At 40.3% G+C, this 21,928-nt stretch overlaps 1 protein-coding gene across 1 annotated transcript in view; it reads right to left on the bottom strand.

Annotated features, from left to right (window-relative positions):
- Positions 1-338: 338 nt before the first annotated feature.
- IRS1 (insulin receptor substrate 1) overlaps positions 339-21,928 on the bottom strand; it is a gene marked incomplete at its 5' end in the record, with an annotated part of 61,430 nt that continues 39,840 nt past the window's right edge. Inside the window, one exon of the mRNA XM_079710511.1 lies at positions 339-365. The remainder of the gene's footprint in view (positions 366-21,928) is intronic.

Here is a 21,928-nt window from a genome sequence, read left to right as displayed (position 1 = left end):
TCGTACACGGTTTCAGCAGCAGATGAAATGTGTCTTGTAAATGCAATGAGCGTAAACCCATTCTCTTGTGGCATGGTGGGGGGCACATCAGCTCATGTGGCCAGCTAAGTCCTTAAGGTTGAAGATGAAGTTTATGCAGACTCATTGTTCTGGTGTCACAGTGCTTTTTTCTTGGCACGATATAGAACGTGCAGTTCAGTCAACAAACTCCTGAGGATTGTGTAAAGTAAACAAACTGAAATGGGTGCATCGTACCATCTACTGAGGAGGAAGATGTGAGGTCCTGGTTGTGAATCATGAAATATTTAGAGTCTGGGTACCCATGAGTTAAAGGAGGATTTGCTGAGGTCATTTAGGTCTTCATTCTGAAAAGGAAAACGAAAGAATTCGTCACCACGGGCATCTCAAAACGCACGTTTGATAGCTTTTTAGGGTTCTTCTTTTAAAAGGGGCAGCACCTTTTAAAAGGGGCAGCACCTTTTAAAAGGGGCAGCTGGGCAGCTTCAGGTAAACTGAGGCTACAGGCACAAGCAGTACTGAGTACTTCAGTACAATCAACAAACTGTACTTAACTTCTTTCTTTCAAAATGCAAGAGTCTAAAGCAATCACAAACTCAAAATAGTCAATATTAAGTCAGTAAACCAATCGATGTGATTTGGAGGTTTCAGAAGTTTAGCAATACAAAAATACGAAACACTTTGATGTTCTTATGATCAAAACAAAAATGTCCACTGCAGCTTTTGTGTAAAACAACTACAAAATACGGTAAGCAGGTTACAGTCAGGCTAGGCTTAATCTTCTTTTGGTTAAAAGTCAACTACAGACTTTAGAATTTGAAGTTGCAGGGCTTAACATTACAAAATCTGAAATCGGTTTTTAACCTGACATTGGTTGACAGGAGAATTTTAGATGCAAAAGGAGATCCAAGCAAAAGAGACCTAGTTAATCATTAACTAAAGAAAGGGGTTCCGAGTTAGGTCTAACAGAAATAAGTTATTCTGGCAGAAATACAACATTTCTTCTATGCAATTTAAAAAGTCAAACCTCAAGGGGTGTTACCCATTCCCCTCCAGAGAGGAGACACCTTTTCAACCTCATAAAGCCTCTTTTGCTCTCAAGTCTTAACATTAGATAATCCTTCTGAGGTCCCTATTTTTCATGCATCCAAAAGGTATCTATAAACATCAGTATTTATAGAATGCCCTGAGCAGTAGATGGTACAGAGTAGCTAATCAATATACCTGTTGAATGAGTAAATGGTTGCATTAAGTACTATGGAGGATACAAAGGTGAATTCTGCTATAGGCTCTGCTTTCTAGAAATTCTAGCAAGGAAGGTAAGCTTCATTCACAGATAGAATGCAAAGTAGAAACGGGGTGAATACAATGGTAGATGCACATAAGCAAAAAGCTCTGGAGATATGGAGGTGGGAAGAACACTTCTAGCTAGGATAGTAAAGGAAGCACCTCGTTGACACACTTGGCTTGGTTTGGCAGAAATGGAATAGTTTGGGGATGTGGAAACAGGGATGGGGTTTCAGTGTTGCATCTCCAGAGCCCAGCACAAGGGCTGGTACCTAGCAGGAACTCACTAAATATGAACAGAACGAATGAAAGGGACAAGGCACACTTCCCACTGGGGGCACAGGACAAAACGAGGCCCAGTGGGATGAGAGCCCAGCCCTGGACAGGCCAAGTGAGGAATGTGGTTTTGTCGGAGCACACGATATCTGCAAAGGGGTAGGAGGAGTGACGTCTACAAACGCAGGTTGGGGTGGGTGGTGAGGAACCTTGAAGGACAGGCCAAGATGTCTTTAAATAAGTGAAGGGACCACAAGGACATGCTTTGTGATATGATTCACACGCAAGCAGTAATGATCCAGGTCAGCCACAAGGACAGCGATAGACTAGAAAATCCACACGAGGTAAATGTTGACCAACGTAATTTTTTCTTTCTTTTCTCTGCCTCTCCTCTTTGAAGGAGAGTATGGCTGGGACCAGCCAGCATTCATCATCTACAGAATGGCTTTCAGGGAAGTTGAAATTTACCAGATAAGGACTCAGTTTTACCAGGAGATTTCTGTTCATTTCACAGTCTTAACTCCGCCCCTAAATGACAGAGAAAGTCTATTTTTTTACTTACAAATAAAGCCTTGACAATAGAGACACCAAGGTAAAAAAAAAAACAAACAAAAAGAGCACTCCAGGCTTATCTCTCTAATTGCCAGAGAAACAGGATTTACTGTGAAAGTTACAAGTAAAAGAAAACCTGGCCTTTCAAAAACCCCAGAGATCTTACTTACTTTCAAGTTTCTCCTGAATTCATACTGCAATCTACCAAAATGTTCCTACCAGGATATCTACATACAGCTTAACACAGCTTCATACATCTGGGCCTAAAATTAAGTAGGAAGGCCATACTTTATTACAAAGGCTTGAGACAAACAAACAAACTGCCAATTTATGTAAAATGGGGGAAAAGTTAAGGATGCACAATGTGCTTTTCATTTTACGTCTGGCTCTCATCCAGAACAGCTGAATGAACAGCTTAGCACAGGAACAAACTATATCCAGTTGTGTCATCACATGTGCCAACCTGCATGGATGCAGAAGGGCAGAAATTGGGGGCCTTTCAAGGAGAGAAAAAAAATATGGCTTCGCCAGATGCTGAAATCTATTACTTTGGGCCACTCGGAAACCATCCTTGTAATTTTCCACAAGTAGTATGTTCAAAGAGCAGGAAATAAAAGGATATAACAATTCCTTCATATACCTTCCACTCCAAAATCTCGGCATACTACTTTTCAAAGTCTTTATCATAAATCCTGATCAACATATGTCTCAGCCACTAATGCTACCTACCAGCACCATCAACTTAGGAGTCTAGAAAAAAGTTAAAGTGGGAAAGTGGTAGGCAAGGCTGACATAGAGGAAATGGGAACAGAAGCTATAAACAGACGATAGAGGCCTGGAAAAATTTAAAGAGAGAGTATGAAGTTCACAACTGTTTATCTTTGTGCAAGGGTGTGTGTGTGTGTGTGTCTGTGTCTGTACATAAAGTTTAGCTACTGAGTAAACGACAAAGATTTTTAACAGACATCCTCAGTGAGGACTCTTCCTTCCTGCAGCCACCCTGGGGTCTGCATACTTATTCCAATCATGCAGCCATTGTTCGAAGCATTTTTGGAATGCCTTCTTCAAGTCCCATTTCTTTCTTGCAACTGCCTTCTCAGCCTTGGGCATATTCTTTTGAATGGTCTCTATAGCAGCCAGTTTGGCCGTCTGAGGGCACATTTGATCTTTGGAGACAGCCAAAAAGCTTTGAGAGCCAAATATGGTGAGTAAAAGAGCTGATTAAGCTGGATAATGGTTCCCAGCGAGGTATTATCGAAAGCCAAAGAACTCCAAAAACTAAAGTTCCAAAACCATAGCTGTTTACCATTGTTGTAATGAGTTTTGTCGGAAAGGAACTCTCCTAACATTACACACAGACCTTAGCAGACGCCTCATGGGACTTCAGTTCATCTGTCTATATGCCTGCCTCTACCCACTTGCAATCAAGAAGGGCTGTGCTTGAATAAAGCAGCTTACTTTACGAAGGGCAACCGTGTATATTTGTTTGCATGCAGTATAATCTATATTCATACATCTTTGTAACTTGGGAATATGTAAAAAAAAAAGCAATACTAGCCTCCCACAGTCATTAAATGCAATAAACATCTGTTGAGTGACAAATTAAAAAAAAATACAATGATAAAGGCTGTAACGCACGTGCTGGAAAAGAAGACATGGGTAATGTGTGTTTAATGCACTTTATATATACAACTCCAATCGACTCACAACCAACCATATGAGGCAAATATTGCTACGATGTTTTACAAAAACTCATTTGTAGCACTCATAAACTGGAAACGGAAAAAGCAAAACATATCCTTGGAGAAGAGCTGTGCAAATATCAAATGGTGATGTTCCTGTTATACATTCTCTCTAGTTACATCACTGGGGAATAACTTCTGAACCCAGAAATACGATGCACCTGTCACAAGATTTAGTAGCAGGAAATTACATTTTGACAAAATTTCATCACCACATCAGCATCTACGGTCTGCATGTGTCTTCTCACAGGATAAAACCCACCTAATCCTGTTGCCAGTAATGAAAAATGTAATTTTTAAAGCATTATCAAATAAGTCAACACTTGGGCAATGCTGCTTGAGACCTATGGATTATTGCATTATTGTATCCAGTAGGAATTTACATCTTCTGGACTTGACCCACTTAAACTATGCCGGCTAGAGCTGAAAAACAAATAAAGCTTCCACTTCCTTTCACACTATCTCAGCCTACTGATTAGTCTCCACTGAGTAAGCAGCTGAAAACAGCATAAGGTTATGATATAAGTACAAGAGAAGGATCCACACCCTTTCAGCAATGCATTTTTAGTCAAACCCATTGGCTAAAAGTTTTTATCTTGTATTTAACTTTTGTTGAGTTAAGCACAACATAGTTAAAATACCTGGCTAGAACGTTACTGGCGGTTTCTGCTTTTACTAAGGAGATGGGAGTATAATATTGTAAGTTGCTTGGCTGTTGTCATGTATAAAAATGTAGCCAGAAAGAAACTCTTCCTTATCCAATTATGCTTGAAAAAAAAAAAAGTAACTATAGTCATGACTTTTCTTCAATGGAGATCATTGTTTGAGATCTTATATTGTAGATTCAACTAGAAAAATTCATATAAATAAATTCCTCCACTTGAAGAAATCTGTCAAAACTGCACATTTCTCTTTCCCTTAACATAAACAGCTGTGACTTAAAAAAAAAAATATTGAGCGTAATATAGAAAATTTATGAGACAGTAAATGTAAAGAAGGAATAAACATATAATTCATTATAAACATTATAATTCCTGTCACCCAAGGGAAACAGCTATTCAGCTATGGTTCTGATTTCATTATTTACTTAAAGGATTTGAACTTTTAATATTCCATATTTAATGTCAAAAATATTTTAAGTAGCGAGGAAATAATGTTTTAATCACATTTAGATCTTTCCCATTCTGAAAAATCTGTGATGAGAAATCTGTGATGAGAAGATAAAATGTTAACCAACATTTTAAACCTTCTTGGTATTCTACTCTTTCCCATCCTCCCAATTCATTGTGCATGGGGGGGAAGTATGACAATTTGAAAGCAGAAAAAAACCCCTCAGGCTTCCTGGGTTTAGTTTCCAAAAGCCTAAGTCCTTAAGGTAACGGCACAGGCAAAGTATTCAGAAGAGCCAGGAGGGTGCGGGGGGAGACTACTCTCAGAGGAGAAAAAGGTTACCTTCGGCTGGGATCAGAGGGAGAAAAAAGGTGGAAGGGATGTGAGCGCAGAGAGGTCGGTAGGGAACTCTGCACCTTGCAGGATGCTGAACACAGCACCTGTGACATCTTCCTATACCCTGTCTTCCCAGGTCTGTTGATTTCTTATTCCGCACAATTACATTCAACTGAGTACCACTAACCATGAGCACCGTTCATCTCCTCAGCTACCGCACTGACGCTAATGTAGTTAATTCATGGTACTGCTAATTTAGAGCTGATCAAGTCTTCCAGAATGCTTACCTATAACACCTTATAACACACTGCAAAAGTACTCTGTTTTTAAGCGTACCTGAAACCTGAAAAACAGGCCCAGTAATTTTTTTTTAAATCATCAGTATCAAATACATTTATAGTCCTGGTAGTGTATAGGTGTTCCTTATTTTACCATTCACGATGCAATCACCGACAGATAAATGAAAGCATGGATCCATCTGACGGAATGTGAAACCCCTTATGAAAGGAATTTCCTGACTTAGAGCTTGGGTTCTACCATGTGGGTTTGATGGTAGCATCTAGGGAGGAAGCAGCATTACCAGCCCAGCTCTGTTAGCTACGGTAATCACCCAAAGAAAAGAAAGTTAAATCCAGAGAGCTTGAAGTTTGGGCCAAGGGAAACATTTCTCTGCTCTTCACAAGGTACGGCTGGGAGGTATGGGGCAAGCTGAGACTCTGGGAAAAGACAGCTCTAAGTAGTGAAAAAGGCTTCTGTTTTAAAGCCTTCAGACCATAATCACCAAAAAGAAAAAAGAAAAAAAATCAAGTTAGGATTGAACTAAAGAAGTCAAGTTAGAGGTAAGACCCAAGATGTTTGCTACTTTATGTTGAAAGGAGAAAGCCGTTTTAGCTAAAGGAAGGAAACCAACATCTTAGGTCAGAACTGAGCTGGAAAAGACTTGGTTTCATGGTATTAAATGGCAAAGGGTAACCAACCGGCCAAGCCAGAGCTTTTTAATGGAGCTGCTTAAATAGCAGTTTTGCCTGGTGCGAGTCACATGGGGGAGGGTTGGTGAAAATAACAAGGTTGCTGGCCAGCCCTTCCAGAGCGCAGAGTTGCCAAGGACGGATATTCGGGGAGAGTTGCCAACATGTGAGAGGCCATCTCGCTCCAGTTCCCCTTTTGTCCCAGGGAAAGACCTTCTGGCAGGGCTGGTGACTTCAGGAGACCACCAATGAAGACAGGCACACATATTACGCAAAGGAAAGGAGAGGGAGGGCCCAAGGAGCCGACCGTCACGCCTGTGGGCTCCCGATGTGGTCCAGCACGGGGAAGGCTGTCAGCGCCGTGGATTTCTCCTTCCCCGACAACAAAGGGCAGAGGAAGGAGGGTCTGGAAACTTCTGCAGAGAGTTAGGGATTTACAGAGAAGATAGATTTAAACAACAACAACATATCGTTCTCAACAATGAAAAGTATTCTGTCAACGATCTATTAAGGAAATCTGAATAAACATTCAGAAATCTTTTAAGCCAAAGAATATACACTTCAGTTATTGCCCATTCTTTTTAGTAAAGACAGAGCATGCTGATAAAGCAAAAGGTAATTAAAAGGTAAAGCAAGTGGGGGTCAATACCATAACGGTCTCCCCCCAAAATGTAAATCCAAATGTCTCAGATCTCTCTTCTGCCAAAATTCTAACAAGTCCCCACATACATGATCGTCAAGGTAGAGGAACTCGGAAAAACAATCCCTCTAACATTTCACGTCAGACCACATGTGCTGGGAGACAGGAAGCTTTCATTTTAACAGAGCTCAATCAAAATAAACCTGTTGCTTGAAGACATGAAAATAACAGGACATCATCTTCCCTACCTGAGGAGACAAGTCATAAAAGTCGCTCTTTCTCCTGCCTTTGTGGGAGCTAATTCTGCAGTTTATTCCTGCCTTCCAGGAAGTACCATCCCAGCTCTGAGGTTTATATTGTAATTTCACATTGGCTTTTTTTTTTTTTTTTGGTGATGTTCAGAAATACAGGACATAGGTTTTGTTTGTCTGGCTCTGATAACTAGTAGACTTAAATGAAAATCACGGCTTCGTTTACAACATGGTGTTTGCAATACTGTTTCCGTAATTAGGCAAAAGGAAAAGCAAGCAGACCTAGTCCCCTTGCCCTTACTTTTTCTGTTAAATACTTCATAGAGGTCGCATTCTTTGCTCACTCCCCGGAGTCATCTCATAAATTGAAGGAAGCAAGTGCCTGACTTTACCTTCTAGTAATTGTCCGGCTGCTCAATTGTTTCTCATCTACCATCATCAGCTTTTCTGTAACAGCCCAGGAAACAGAGCACAGAACAAGTGTTCTCACAGACAGCCCTACCATCTGCAGAGGGCAGAGGCAAGGATCATTAACGCCACTGACATCACTTTTGGCAGCCGGAGAAAAGGGAAAACCCGTGTTTAATTTATTTCCTACTTACTGCAAGTTTTAGTCGGAGTCCCCGATAATACAGGTTGTGGTTGACGTTATGGAAGCACCTGGTAATGCAAGAAAAATGTACTGAACTGAACAAGCATCTTTCAAAGGAACCACGAGGTACCTCAGCCATGTGGCCCTGATCTCTCCTTCCTGTAGGTGTTTTGGTCATTAAACTGGCCTAACACAGGACAGGGCCATTCCCAGCTGTTTGTAAGAAGGTCAAGCTCAGAAGGAAACTTTCCCTACTACACACCTCTAATTAACATCTCCTTAAACGCATCAGCATAAATCACAAACAACAAGGTTTTAGTCTTTGTCTTCCTTCTTGCTTTGAGTATACCAAGGGGGAATGTTGGGAAGAATTTCATCTGGGAGTCTTTGAAGTTAAGTGAGCTGTCCCCCACCCCCTTTTTTTTTCTTTTTTCTTAAGCAGTCTAAATCATGAAAGACCGCTCTCTGAAACCCATTGAAACAGATCATAAATATATTATATAAGTATATGGCAGCGTATTTCAAATGTATTCAACCCACAATTCTCATTCATTTTACCTTAAGAATTCTTGTTAAAGACATGCAAGGCATAAAGATCTCTGGGCTATGAGAGCAATAATTAAACAAAAGTCAATGTGAGGGAAGATGGAAAACTGTACCATCCACCTTAGACTACAGAAGGCCAGAGGTTCTAAAATAATTGGGTTACTTTAAAGATGAGCATCGTGTTGCTTACAGTAAAGTAACAGAATAAATGTGTTTCCCTTGGGTTGCCACTACCTGAGTGATACGTGAGTAACCTGTAAGCAATTTTGAATTCTAAAATGTAATTTAGGAAACCCCGTCCAGGCAGGTTATTTTGAGAATGAAGACAGAGCCATTACATGGCTGTTAATGCTTTTTAAAGACTGATCAATTTTAACTCAGGGCTTATTTCCAAGTTAAAATTTTAAAAAAGACTGACAATGTACATTATCCCTACTCTCGTTACCCTTCTCTCTGTAATTGTGGGAAAGTTACCAATCCTCCTAAATCGCAATATTTTCACCCGTAACATGGGGCTAACGGTGCCCATTCCATAGGGTTATCACTGCAGTTCAATGAGATAATATGTGAAAAGTTCTCATCATTGTGTTTCACACATAACAAGCCCTCCATCATTAAACCTTACTGGAACCACTGTCATGAAGAACTAGAAATCCTCGGATCTCATATCCTCTCCGGATACCTGAATACACACCAGCCCAAAACGCCCTCGTGGGAAGATCAAGCAACAGTGAATCCACAGACCAGAGGGCAGCCAAGGACCGAAGGTAGAGCCAAGGTTAGGATGTATCTTGGGAAGAGAGACAAAGTTATTTCAGAAAGGAGGTGGGTACAGGGGCAAGGCCAGAACAAAACGTAAAAGTAGTAAAAGTAGTAGTAGTAAAGCTAAAAATATGACCCCGTGACACGATTTTAGACAAACACCTGCTTACTTACAAAGGGCACAGCTCCAGTTAAGTATCGGGACGGAGAGCGTTAGCAGATCTTTGAGCAGTTCTTCAGTGAATGCCATCCTCAGAAATATCACGGAAAGGCCACTTCTACTGTTGCTTTCCCGGAAGAAATTAGAAGCTTGAAGTACCCCCACCCTTTCTAAAGTCAGCTAATGAAAGACTTATAATGCTACAGGAAAGAATTTACAAAGAATTCTCATGAATAGGCTTAAATGGATGCTCAATGCGGTTCTTATGCACAATTGCCAGGTGCCAAAGCATGTTTCTAATTGTCGGGGAAAGAATTGGGCGGCTTTTGTTTCCGAATTCTTTTCCCCAATCTTTCATCTGAAGGAACCGAACAGGAGAGTGGCACAGCCAGCCAGTGCTGCCTGGGTAACTTGACGAAAAACTGAAATTGCTGCCAGATGCACACATCTAATCGTTGGCAGCTGGAAAAGGAGGGGAAGAAATCGGAAAGATAATCTGAAATAATTGATAATGTATACATCGCTCGCATCTCTAAGGTCTTTGAAGCAGACAATGGTGCAGATTTCTAACTAACTGCAAACACTTCTTTTTTGTCTCAGATAAGGAGGCAAATTCTTCCAGTTGATGAAGAGGGTTTGACATTTCACCCACTGACCCCAAGCTCCTGGTCCTTCGCTTTCACCTTTCAAGTCTCACTTTCACTGTCCCCTGTTCCTCCTTCTTTTCTCCATTATCTGACATCTCGGCCTTGTCCTTTTTGACTTGGAAAATGGCATTTGCTAAAAAGTTCCCTACCAGCATGCTGAATTAAGCGCATCATGTTAGTGCAGTACTGAGCTAGCTGCCTGGATGAACCAGAAGCAGTCTGAGGACAGCTGGGCCAAAATCCTAACGAAGAGGTGGTGACAACTCTTAACTAAGGAACCCTTATGAAGAATACTGATCAGTGACTGAGGGGATCACAGTCCCAAGCAAGGTAAATGGGGTCTGTGAAGGCGATCCCCAGGCCCACTGGAGTGCCAGGCAGGAGTCATCGGGACTTCAGCTGAAGTGTGCTCATGGGGCTAAACCCACTTCTCATAAAAGAGACCCTCTGGCCTCCAAGCATTCCACAAAGTCTCTAGAGCAATAGTTCTCAATTTGAGGGGGTGGGAATAATTTCTTCTGTCGATGGACACTTAGCAGTGCCTGGAAACACTTTTGGTGGTCACATCTGGGGTTGGGGTAAGGTGAGAGAGATGCTATTGGCATTCAGTGGGTAGAGGCTAGGAATACTACCAAACGTCCTACAGTGCACAGGGTGGCCGCCTACAACAAAGAATTACCTGGCCCAAAATGTCAGTAGTGCTGAGGCTGAGAAACCATGTTCCAGAGCTATTGCCTGTAGCTGAGAAAATGGAGGAAGCCATGCACACACTCGTCAGCTGTTTCTGGAGTTCACATCCAGAAAAGTTCACATCACTTCCCTAGTACTCTTCTAGGGAAGAGTAGGAGGGAAGCAGTGTTCCTGCTCTGAGGCTTGCGTTATGGCTGACTGTCACACCATGACCTCAGAGTCCCAGTGGGTGCCTCCCCATTTACCACTGATGGAAAGTTATCTCTACTGCATCCCCCTCCCTCATGACCTTTTTACTAGAAGACAGCTGGTTAATCTGATTAACCAGTCCTGCCCCATGTTTTCATATGTCCCTGCTCCAAAGGAAAACAGGAAACTTCTGGATGCAATGCAAAACACTGACTGAAGCGGGGAGAATATCAGGATTGATGAGGCCAAAGCAACAGAATTTGGAGAAGACTAGCAGGGTGTGATGCTGCTCCCCCTATTCTGACCACAGAAAAGAGATCAACCCCACAAGGAAATACAACTGATCACCTCCAGGTCTGTATCTCTGCCCAGCTTAGCCAGGACCTTCTGTATGGTCTTGGACCAGGCATTTGACCTCATTTTGCCTCCAAAATGTAATAAAGTGAAGAAAATACCTTGTCCTCACGATCATTTGCAAAACTCAATGAGATAACAAGAGAAGGACACTGTGAACCAGAAGACACCTTCCTTATGTTACTTGTTATTATGAGTCCCGCTCATTGCCCTTTAAATGTCTGGGAGTTAAAACAAACAAACAAAAAAAATAAGGATTAGGTCCCCTCGGTTCCAGAGTTAGTTGACTTTTTAAAATAAATCCACTGACTTTGTTCTCTAAGAGGCTACTCCTAAGTCACAGAACTGTTGCCCACATGGTTTTTTTTTTTTTTTCTTTCACTTGATGAAATAAATACCCACCTTGGAAGATGATTTATTACAAAAAAAATAGTCAAAATACAAGACTGAGATAGAAACAGCAACTGGAATTTCTAAATATAAGATGGGTCGGGGTGGGGGATTGTGGTGCAGGGCACTGCACTTGTACCATCATCGATGAGAGGATACAGTGTTCGAAAGCCTAAAATCTAGACAATGAACAGAGAGAACAAGTTGATTTCCAGGTAGTTAGATATGAAGTTCTTCTGAATGAATCCTAAGGTAATGGTGATAAGAAAAGATCCTCTTCCAATATAGGCCACAGAAGCTGCTGTGGTCCTAAGGTACACAAAGAAAACAACAGCTTCTCTTCTTTCCAGACTGTAGCCTGAGCCGCTGACAAAATGCCTTCAAAATAAAACCGAACCACACAATTTCAATATTACTACCCACCAGCAACAGGCTATAATTAACACTTAATTAACAGCTCTATGATGAGTTTTGCTTAGTTTTGCTCAGAAACTGCCTTACATTTTTTCTGCAAAACCGTGTCACCAATGGACAATGGCTTACCTGTTTGCTTGGTTTCTCCATGCTTTTTTCCCTTAACAAGTTAAGGAAGAACGTGACTAGGTCAAGGTCCAGGCCAAGACAGAGTCTTCAGAGATGCTCCTTTCTTCCTGTCTTCCCATTCTCAGCTCTCCTCACTCCCAACCATCACAGTTCCTAACAGGGCCTCGAAACACACCCACTTACTTACCACACACCATTTCTTCTTGGAGCCTCCCTAGAGAACTTCCAGTAGAAATAAAGGTTCTCCCAGAGTCTTTCAACAGAGGTGCAAGACTTGAGAGCAACCAGATCCTTGCTAATTTCCCATTCTAATGCACAGCTGGAGAAAGTCAATAGGAAGGTGACTTGAGAACCACTGGACATGAGTGAATAAGCTGGGACCCTTCCCCATGGTGGCCTTCTGCTCCTGCCTTTGACCATTTAGTGGTTCAGGAGCACTTCTTCCAGGGATAGAGCCAAGAAACAGAAGGAAAACTCAACAAAAGTTCAACTAATATGATAACACTTATACGTGGAATCTAAAATACGATACATATGAACTTATTTACAAAACAGAAACAGACTCACAGACATAGAAAACAAATTTATGGTTACCAAAGGGAAAAGGGGGGATAAATTAGGAGTTTGGGATTAGCAGATACACACTACTATATATAAAATAAACAAGTTCCTACTGTATAGCACAGGGAACTATATTCAATATCCTGTAATAAACCATAATGGAAAAGAATATATATATATATATATATATATGTATGTATTTGAATCACCTTGCTGTACACTAGAAACTAACACAATATTGTAAATCAACTATACTTCAATTAAAGAAAAGAAATCAACTTAGCAAGTTTTTCCCACCTGAGAGTTCTATCAAAGTGGTAAGGAGGTTCGTACAGTGACTAATCAAAATACATATCTGGATTACAATTATCCCAATTTTTGTTTTAGATGCCCCATTCCTATTTCTATAGGCAACTTCCACTCCATGACCAAGTCACTGTATAAAGGGTTCATGGATTAATAGGAACAGAACAATCAAAGCAGTCCCAGGCCTAGTATTATCAGGACTTTCTTGATCGTGTGGTTAGATAAGAGTTAAAATCATCATTAAATGAGTTGCCCAAGCTCATGAAACTGGTTAGTGGCAGCATGGGGGTGAGACTTGGAGTTTCCCCACCCCCAAAGTAGCACTCTTTCTAACCATGAGTCATTAAAATCTCAAGAGCCCAACTCTTTAGAAAAACAAAACGATCCCAATAGAAGAATAAGACAGGGTGGTATTCATTATAAGTGCAAAGCAAGATTCCTGGCAGCCAAATCACTCAACTACAGTGAGGGGATTCTTTAGGTGACGGATGTCAAGACACAGTAGAAAAGGACCTCCCCCAAAGTCTCTGAAGACTAGACATTTATTGTAAATGAAGATTACACATCGATTTAGTTCAAAATATTTTAACATCTAGTTCAAAATATTTAAATATTTTAACATCATCAGTTCAAAATATTCACGGGAATTGAGACAGACAAACACTTGCTAAAAATATTTCCACTCTTGTAGTATTGATACCATGTCTGACTTTGGCCTCCACTGTTAAGGCACACTAGAGAAAAGCACAGAGAAAATAATAACCAAATTACGAAGAGATAAAATAAAGTGGTGCTTGTCGCACTTTAATGTGCTTAGGGTCTCCTGAAGATTTGGTTACAATGCAGATTTTGATTCTCTAGGTTTGGGGTGGGACCCAAGATTCTGCATTTCTAACCAGCTCCCAGGTAACACCAGGGCTGCTGATCTGAGACCACACTTTGAGTAGCAAAGGAGTAAAGAACCTAAAAGAGAAAACATACCATTTAATTGATAGAAAAGAATAATAAGAGGGCTTAGTTGGGGAGTTATAAGGAGGACTACCCTGTAAGCCATCTGTTCTCCATCTCCATAGGGTAAATGAGCTTTGAATTGAAACACGAAGGAAAATTTCCAGGTGGAAAAGGTTCTAGAAGAGTTAACTGGAGAAGAATAAGAAAGCTCCGCCTCCAGGGCCCTGCAACAACACAGAGGATCTGGATGATTGCAGAGAGGACACTGGGGAAGATAACAAGAGTTATTGTAGATGTCCTTAAGAGACTCCACATTGATGGGTTCGTACCCTGTCTAGTGTTCAGGCCATCGGAGACAGAGACTGTTGGATTGGGAAAAGGGGGATGGAAACTGTGACCCAATACATTCCTATCTCTTTCAAAAATGAATGCTGATTACTTTGATGTCTGGCAGTTTTGGTCAAGAGGAACTGAGTAGGGCCATGTGTGTTAGCTCACAGATGACAGAACCAAAATAAACGGGCATTACCCCAACTCAATGAAGTGTATGCATCCTGCCCTCTGCCGTCTTTTACCAAATAAACCACAAGGCATAAATCAGAGGTTAATTCCCAACATTGCATCTTTATTATCTGAGGGGACACACAGGTGGTAAAAGCCACCAAATTGCCTACTCAGATTTTATCTCAAATAAATGAGCAGAATCAACATAACAATTCAACGACTATAACAATCTACGGCACCTTTAACTTTGAAATATCAAAAGTACTGATATCAAAATATGCTTCCCATGAGTATTAATTCATCCTCTAAAATCTTTCTTAAGAACAAGGATGGGGCTTCCCTGGTGGCACAGTGGTTAAGAATCCGCCTGCCAGTGCAGGGGACACGGGTTCGAGCCCTGGTCCGGGAAGATCCCACGTGCCACGGAGCAGCTAAGCTCATGCGCCACAACTACTGAGCCTGTGCTCTAGAGACCATGAGCCACAACTACTGAGCCCGTGTGCCAGAACTACTGAAGCCCATGTGCTCTCGAGCCCGTGCTCCACAACAAGAGAAGCCACCGCAGTGAGAAGCCCATGCACCGCAATGGAGAGTAGCCCCCGCTCGCCACAACTAGAGAAAGCCTGCGCGCAGCAACAAAGACCCAACACAGCCAAAAATAAATAAATAAAATAAATTTATAAAAAAAAAAAAAAAAAAAAAGAACAAGGATGATTCCACATGCAGATATCTCACCCCAGAACCATCAATGTGTGCAGAGGAAGATCTAGAAGCAGCACATTGTGTAGTAACAGGGGAAGCTGCAAAGCCATCATGACTTAAAGGTATCAAAATTTGGAAAAGACTGAAAAATAAGCACAAAAAAGGTAGTCTGTGGGTGCTAATAATTTCCATTCAGGTCAACAGGCGGTAGCAAACTGGTCCCAGTCTCTAAAGGAAGGCAAACAGCCCCAAGTCGAGAGCGTGCCCATCAGTCTGATTTATCAGGAAGTCAGTTTACAAGATTCCATTTCCCCATGTGCCCATCAGTCTGATTTATCAGGAAGTCAGTTTACAAGATTCCATTTCCCCATCAATAAAGTTTCACAGGAGTGCAAAAGCCTTCATTATTAGATGGTAATTTCATTCACTGGGCAGGACCCTGTGCTCTGACCAGGAGGTACAAGTTTTTGGGTCTGGAACAGAAGCCCAGGCAAGACAAGCATACATTTCTAATGGCTTTAGGAAACAGCAGGAAAATGATGAGGTGGCCAGAGATACCCCCAAGAGCTAATTCTGAAATCACTGGCTGGGCAGTGCAATTCACACGCCGTGCCATTCCCATGAGTTGTTACCCTACCCAGGTGGGGCAGAGTGGGGACACATTTCACAAAGATCTCTGGGCTACAACAGGAAGTGAAACTGCCTGCAGGACACTCACTGTTGGACCCATGTGGGCACCGCACAGTGGTAAAAGCTTAGCTCCCCCAGTGCCACTTACTGGGACTCAGGCACTTGATCAACCTCAATGAGCTGCAGTTCCTGGTAAAATGGCACTAAAAGTGCCTAACTCATTGGCCTGTATCAAGGATTAAAAGAGATGGTGACTGTAAAACACATGGCACATACCCTGACAATTGAGCCAACGCAGAACAATTCATTCATTCTACCCAGCAGCTAGAAGCCACCAGAAACCATAATGGGAGGGGCACAGAAGAGGAAAGAAAGGGGAAGGAAGGTACTTGATGACATTGAAGCTCTCTGCTCTCAGTCATGCCGCGGACACGTTTGCAGAGGGGAGTACCTCAAAAAATGTTGTCAAGGACTACCTAGAGGGGTGGGATAGGGAGGGTGGGAGGGAGGGAGACGCAAGAGGGAAGAGATATGGGGACATATATATATGTATAACTGATTCACTTTGTTATAAAGCAGAAACTAACATACCATTCATTGTAAAGCAATTATACTCCAATAAAGATGTTAAAAAAAAATGTTGTCAAGGAAACACCAGCAATTACACTCATTGTATGATACCACTGGTCTCAAATAAGGACTACTGTCTGAGTTACAATTGTTTTAACACTGGGTATGAAGGCGCTTCCTATTTTGCTTTGAACTTACAATTTTAAAAGTTGATCCATTATTAAAATGGATTGTCCTTAGCAAGTATAAAGCACCCCTAACTCTTATAACCTGAATGTTTATACTTCACTAGCTGCAAGGAAAAACTATATCTAAGCGTGGTAGAATCATACCATACTCCACGTATGCCATGAAGTTTAATTTTCTGAGACTGTGAAAAGTTCCATTTCATTAATATCCTTTCCCCAATAGTTCTTGAGGTTTCTTCTCTGCAACTCTCTACTTGATGTATCAGTGTTTGGTATATAATTGGCTCTCAATAACTGTACTGTCTAAAAAAGTATCTACAGGAAAATCATATGTACTCACACACATATTCTAAGGTCCGTAAGACTTAATTAAGGGTAATTTCAGCCACAGAAAAACTGGGCTCTTAAGTTTTTGTGAGGTTTCCCTAACATTTGGCAGTGAGTAAAGCTGGGGGTTGTTAACCCTTTAAAAGTGTTATCCCCTTTTGCTAAAAAAAAAAAAAAAAAAAAAAACTCAACCAATTTTTTAATGCTACAAGTATGACTAAGAAAATACAGAAATTTTACTATTGATTATAACTGTTTTCAAACAATACAAGCAATACAAACTCTTGTATTCTCCTCCCTCCCTAAATATTTCAGTAAACCATTCCTGGGGTGACGGTGTGGTGTATAAACTTACCAAACCCACTAACACATCACAGTCACTTAGCGTCTCCATCAACAACATAGCCAACATTTGTTCCATGTCAGGCCCTGTATTAGGGGTTTTAATTATGCATTATTTCATTTCGTCCTCACGACCATCCTGAGATTGTATTACTATCCCTGTTTAAAAATGAGGAAATCGAGGTTCAAAAAGGACGAACAAATCCCTCCAGATTTCAAAGCTAGTAAGTGGGGCAGTTGGGATTCAAAGCCATGCTCTTGACCACAAATGTATAGACAATGCTATAAAAAGCATGGGTGGAAGTGTTGTCAAACCTCTCATCTAAGTCAAGTCCACTGGAATATACAAAGTTGTTTTTATGAAAGGAAATGGGGGGTAAGCTTCATGTTTACAAAGGGTAATGAGAAATTACACAGTAAATGCCATTCTGATAAATCTAAACGAAATCAGCTAAAACAACATTTCACATTAATAGGGACCTGGATATCAGAAATGCATTCACTTAGGGAAAATAGTTTGCAAAAGAGATTGCCATCATAAAAGCACCTTTTTATACTTTAATTCACGCCCTCCTGTAAAAACACTAAATATGAAATCTCTCATTCCTTGAAGACTCTAGACAGTGGTAGACACAGCAACTGGGTATGACTAGTTGATTCTGATAAACAACACAAACAGAGCCCTAAGGTAAAGAGCAAGGCCTGACATTTATTGTCCCCATAAAATAGAAACGCTTTTTACCTAGGACTGTAGCTCTTCTGGCCCAATGCTTGTAGCTCAAGACCTAGTAGACGCAGGGCTATTTTTATCTGACAACTTTTCCTTCAGTCCTTCCATCCTTTATTTAGAAAACCAAAATAAAAACCAGAAAAAGTATACTTCCAGAGCCATAAGCCATACACTAGAATAGGTAAAGAGAGGTCTTTGACATTAGAAGCCACGAGAGAACAGAAAGAAGATTAAAAAGTAAATCATAAACAGCTGCATCTCCCCTCCCAATTGTTTACATTCTTAGACATCCACTTTTAAAAAATATTCCCTGTGTAGATCAAAACAGCCTGTACTTTGAGAAGGGGCAAACAATGACGTTAGCTTTAAGATGTTACACAGTTTACATATAAACAGACCTGAGTTTGTGCGCATGATTCTGGTTGGAGAGAACAGATCTGAAGGGCTCAAATGGAGAGCTATCATTGTGTTAATTATCTGTCTACAGAAAACTCTAAAATATATATGTGACCTTTAAAATGCTATCTAGCTTGAGTGTATGTTCCCCATTGTACGGTAGAGGATACTACTGGTTTCACTAATCAAAATAATCCAAAAAACTTTTTCAAGTTGAACTTGGATGGCACGAGGCCTGGATGACACTGGATGCAGTTACTGGGGGCACTCGGTCCCTTCATCCTTTCCACTTTCCTCCCTCCTCCTCCCAACATTTTTTCCCCCTTTCCCCTAACACCTTCTCCCTATCACTCAGTGCCACCCATATACACTTGTCAGCATTGCTATTGATATTCATCGCTGTTGATACTATTGCCCCATACCAATAACCATTGTTTAAATTCTTGCCTTTGAGCATTACAACACTAATGCCTTAAGAGCATGGATCTCCCCCTCCCATCATCACGTATGTACCCAGGAGAGAAAAAGGAGGAGTCGAATCTCTAAAATTCTAGTTAGTTACATTTCAAGACATCAGTAGTGGGCAGAACGGCTTTACAACACGACGTCCATTCACAGATCTCATGGCATTTACTTTCAGTTGTCCGTATCAAGAGAGAGACTTCACGTTCTGGTTTTAACTTAACATAAGCCCCCTTCCATCAGAAGCAGCCAATTAACATCAATGGTAAGAGAGCCAATAAACTCAGGGAGATAAAAGATTTGGCCCCCCTGAACTATCATTAAGAAATCACTTATCCTATACCCAAGTGTCTGAGGTGCAAGCCAAGGTGAATCACCAGCTTCATCCTTCTGAGAAAGTGCTGATGTCAAAATCTGGCATCGATGACCTTGCTGAAATCAAAACATATGCTCCATGGAAGGTGGTGAAACAGCCCTGGATATCCCTGTCATTCACCACTGGCATCCCTGTGGTGAATCACTGTTGCCCAAAAGTTTCCAAGGACTGTTTGTAAACATTAACCCTACAAGAGGTCAATGTCTTGACATCCAAAAAGGGGGCACTGAGTGTTTCACACCCAAAGGTTTAATGATGAAACAATATATTCTACCTTTAGAATATTAATAGGAAAGGTAGTTTTGAAATCAGGTGACTCACTGATCAATTATATCCTTATCGATGCATTACAATAGCAATGTGAATTCAGACTCAATGGTCCAAACCACAATTCAGATAGAATTATAGGGAAGCACTGAATTGTCTCCTTTAAGATGTGATGGTTCCGAGGAGGCTTTTTATTCATCTTTGCTGCCCAGGTTCATTATTAAAAGGGTTGGTTTACATGTGTAAGTTTGCTAGGGAGGGAAGCGAAAACATCTGCAGAACCATGCAATGCCCTGGAATGAAATTCTTCTAATAAAAGATTTATCATTTAACAACAAAAAAAAGATATAATGGTTCCTCTCCTTAATAGCCTTCAGAGAAGGCAGCCCCAAGTAGCCAAAGAGAGGTCTAGATGCTTGTGTGCTTGCTTTCAATGATGAAAGGCAGGTGTAAGAAGTACAAATTTGATTAGTTATAAAGTGCTGCAATTAATGGGTCATGACAATGACTCCAAGTCATCTGACATTTGGGGGACCTATAATATACAGAGTAAGAAGCAGTAGTACAGGATGACTGGAGCCACTTCTGCAGACCCAGTCCTGGGCATGCAATAAGCCCACAGTTCCAAGATGTGTTCTATAGAACAGGAGCTCCAGGAGCTCCAGGAGAAAGAAGGTTCTGTGGCCAATGACATTTAGGCAATATCTCCCTCTCGACATTAGAGCCTTCACATTTTGTTTAACCATGTGTTTCCTAAACTTCTGATCAGAAAATATGTAGATTTTATTTCATACTAACGACTCTTAACATCCTGTGAAACATACTTTGGAAAAGACTGTTAAAAATTTTCCCCCCAAAAAGCATTTTCCCCTGAACTCTGCTATTCAAAAAGTATTCTGATAAAATATTAGACAAAATAATATATAGGCATAAACAAAAGAAACATTTTTGGATGGAAAAGTTGATCAAAATTCACTGAACACAGAAAATATACTTTGCAAATACTGTATTTGTTTTTTATTCCTAAAGTTCTAATATGATTTGCAGTTAATAATGCATCCATCCTTTATAATTTGGCATATCATATGTCAAAAGTATTATTTGCTGCTTTGATTTTGAAAGAAAATAAATACATATAGAGAGATAAAATGAATTGAAGAGTGGAGAGAGCAAACTTCCTTCCCTAATTATTCATAGACTTGATTTGACTTCAGAAAACCATCCTTCAGTTTTCATGGCTCATGTATGAAAGGAGCTTTATATTTACCTTCATGGCATTGCTGGATGAATGTCATATAAATGAAATGGTTTATTACTGCACAAATAATTTTAAATAACACTTGAAGAAATACAGACAAAAGTAAAAATATTTTATATTGCTAGAAAAACCAATTCTACCACTAGTCTACCACTATGACCAAACACGCATGATGAATACTTTCATAAAAAACATCATAAATGAAAAACACCATACTTTTTTTCAAAATAGTAAACAGAATATTGTATTATTTTAGCCTAAATATTTTCTCAGTATACAGCTGTATATGTTGGAAAAATGTGAAGTTTGAACATCTGTGAATATTTAGACTTGGACAGAAATTATATCTTATGGGGTTAAATTTTGATTAATATAGCAATAATTACAATGAATCAGACTATTACTTTGATCCCTTTCTTGGCTACCAAAGGGCTGTGATGATATGCATCTTTTCTAAGATATTTTATGTGTACAAATTATATACTCCCAGAAATATGGAAATGAAACAGAAAGAGCATAGTGTTTTTGTTTTTGTTTTATATTTTATTTATTTATTTATTTTTCATCTTTATTGGAGTATAATTGCTTTACAATGTTGTGTCAGTTTCTGCTGTATAACAAAGTGAATCAGCTATATGTATACATTTATCCCCATATCCCCTCCCTCTTGCATCTCCCTCCCACCCTCCCTATCCCTCCCCTCTAGGTCCTCACAGAGCATGGAGAAGATCTCCCTGTGGGGCATAGTGTTTTACAGGAGTAAAGCGAAGAGGAAATGGTGGCAGGGGAGGGAAAGTTAAATTACCATATGCAAATGGTAACAACCCCACAATTAGCCAGATAGGACATAGTCCAATCTAAGATGCCTAAAATGTCCAAGGAAGTGGAATTTTTGAAACTTTTCAGATAGACTCAGGGATTATCTTGAAGACGTTTTGGTAAATTCCTTTAGCAAAAATGCTCAGTGAATATTACAAATTATTGTATCCAATAATTGTGGAATAAGAGAGGCTGTGCAATTATATATTTGCTTCTGTTTGTGCCCAGAAGATGACTCATAGAGGCCCAATGGGGGATCATGAAAAAAATAAGCCTTAATATCCAAAACTGCCTGTTTCATCAGGGGCAAAAAAATATTACACAACGCTCAAGGCACAAAAAAAAGTCACAACTAGCAAGTAATATTCATTAGGCATCCATGTGGTTTTGAAAGCCAAATCCAAATGCTTATTCATAAACACGAGATAAATAATTGCTGTATTTTTACAACACAATGTTGGTAAATGGAAAAGTTCTTTCCACAAA

This window comes from Hyperoodon ampullatus, assembly GCF_949752795.1.
Source record: "Hyperoodon ampullatus genome assembly, chromosome: 8".
Classification (NCBI taxonomy): domain Eukaryota; kingdom Metazoa; phylum Chordata; class Mammalia; order Artiodactyla; family Ziphiidae; genus Hyperoodon; species Hyperoodon ampullatus.
The sequence above is the reverse complement of the archived record's forward strand: the minus strand, read 5'-3'. Positions and strand labels throughout refer to the sequence as shown.